The following is a 2,500-nucleotide window of genomic DNA, read 5'->3' on the forward strand; positions in this document are numbered from 1 at the left end:
AAAGTAAAAGGGACCAACCAAGGGCAACAAAATGATCATCTAAATTGAGACAGAGTGGGAGACTGAACTATTTACAAACCTGTTTTTGTTGCTCTGTTGAACCGTGCTTCAACAGAGCAACAAAAACAGGTTTGTCAACAATAAAAATAAAAATGACGAGGCCACTTTGCCAGGGGGAGGTGTTCCAGCGACGAGACAATAAAAAAAAAGAAAGAGAAATTGAAAAAAGCAATTGATATTAGGTTCTGTTGTGGCACGACAGGATATACAACCTTCCAAGCCACCTGCCTGAAGCCAGGACCACTCAGAGGAGAATGCAGCTCATCAAACTGGAGTCAGGAGTGAGGATAACACATTCTGGACAAAACAAATTGTTGCTTACCAATACAGTGGCTGAACAATGGACACCAAAAAGCGTCAGGGGGGGGGGGCATTTTACAAATATTTACAAACAACTAAAAAAGCAACTATTTACAAAAAAGCAATACAGAACTCTGGGCATTTCTGATTTTGAAAGAAACAAAAAGGTTCCTTTGTGAAAGGGACATCCTCTTCACGGGTTTCCTGGGCCCTAACAAGCAGAGCAAGAACTGGAACAGTGGTGACTAAGGGGAGAGGATTCAGTTGGGAGCAGACCGAACAGAGGACAGAGCAATATTCATGTTCAAATGTTTGCACAACAAATATTATGGCATTATATTAGAATAGATCAGTTGTCACACCATGGTTGGATGTGCAGCATTTGGATGCTCTAATCGATCAGAGGAGGGGTTCCGGATGTATGGCTTCCCTAAGGACGTAGAGAGAAGGAAGAGATGGGTGGCAATGGTCAACAGACAAAACCTGTGTCTGACAGACGACAGCAGCAAACTCTGCCATGTGAGTCATGTTCACAGAGGTCACATGACTTGTTAACATATTTCCAAGTGTAGAGCATTCTGACTCTTCAATGACATTTGAAGTGTGCAGTGGAAACTGATCAAACCTACCTACCTACAGGTACACTCTGAAGACGACCAATATATTGGCAACAAATCAGGAGGACGTTTGAGGTTGAGGCCAGATGCTGTTCCAAAAGTATTTACACATCGGCCTCAGCCGAAAAGGAGGAAGTCCACGTCAAGGAGTATGCCTCCAGCTGTTAATGTGAGGAATGATGACCACACCTATTAATGCACATCAAACATTGCTATGATATATGAAGCTAACAATGTTTCCCTTGTTATATAATTCAAGGATAGACTACACTCCTAATGCAACCTTCAGATTATACAGCTTCAAAACCACCAGGGTTCAGGGACTCTCTGGAGACTCATATACCACATGCAGATCATCTACACATCTCTTCATACTTCACATTGCCAACAGACGAACTTAGATGAATGTCCCTATAGGAGTGGAGTGTACCCTTAAAGGACAAAAGGTGCACATGTAAAGGCAGCGTCACATATAACAGCAAGATGACCTTGTTGTTGTTACAGAGATTCAGGGAGAGATGGAGGTGGAGATCCAAGGGAATGAAAGGGACATAACAGAGAGAGAGAGAGACAGATGTCAGCGGACTGCCAGGGGTCAGTCTGTCAGGGGTCAGTCTGTCAGGGGCCAGTCTGTCAGGGGTCAGTCTGTCAGGGGCCGACAATCAAGAGGCCACCTTACCAGAGATCAGTGTGCCAGGGGCCAGTCAGTCAGGGGCCAGTCAGTCAGGGGCCAGTCTGTCAGGAGCCAGTCAGTCAGGGGTCAGCTATGAAGAGGCCAGTTTGCCAGGGTCAGGTGCTCCAGGGACCAGACTGCCAGGAGCCAGTTGTGACCGGGCTCACGTTGAGGATCTAATGAGGCAACTGGGAAGGGAGAGATTACAAAGAGAGAGAGCAGAGAGGACTCTGGGAAACCAGAAAAACATTCATTCGGCATTAAAAAACACACAATTTGATCAATCTAAAGTTTAAAAAAATCTTCAACACAGACCAAATTAGAGACTTGGGTAATCAAAAAAAGGTGGGATACGGGGGGGGCAGGACCAATCAGAGGAGGATGCAGCACGTCCAGCTGAGCTAGGATGGGGGAGGGGCTTGATACACTGAGGCTGAAGGCAGAGGGCATGAGTGAGATGGAGAAGAAGTGTGTGCTCTCCTTGGATGAGATGTCCATCACCCCTAGTGGAGCTGCACCTGGGGGCAGGGAGGCTGACTCAGCAGATCAAAACCAAACACACAATCTAACCCCTGCTCGTTAGTTACCCAGCATCCTTGATAAGCTGCTAGCCATTCATTACTGCAATCTTACCTTCAAAGCTGACGAAGTCGCGCTAGCTAACTAGCAGGCAATGCTAGCTAAATGGGTTGTAACAACCAAGATCAAATATAGATAATTACGCTGGGCATGAAATGCAGAGCAGCATCACAGAGGGCCTCTGAGACGAACCAGACCGTGGACGATTCAAAAGAGTTCCGTATCTCAGCAACTTACCTCTGGAACTACTCCACGCTCCGTAGTGTAAGTG

General features: G+C 46.1%; 1 protein-coding gene across 4 annotated transcripts in view; it reads left to right on the forward strand.

Moving 5' to 3' along the window:
• snapc4 (small nuclear RNA activating complex, polypeptide 4) overlaps window positions 1-2,500 on the forward strand; it is a 55,012-nt gene that overhangs the window by 11,233 nt on the left and 41,279 nt on the right. The window lies entirely within an intron of this gene.

The sequence above is a fragment of the Notothenia rossii genome (genome assembly GCF_949606895.1).
Source record: "Notothenia rossii genome assembly, chromosome: 6".
Lineage (NCBI taxonomy): Eukaryota > Metazoa > Chordata > Actinopteri > Perciformes > Nototheniidae > Notothenia > Notothenia rossii.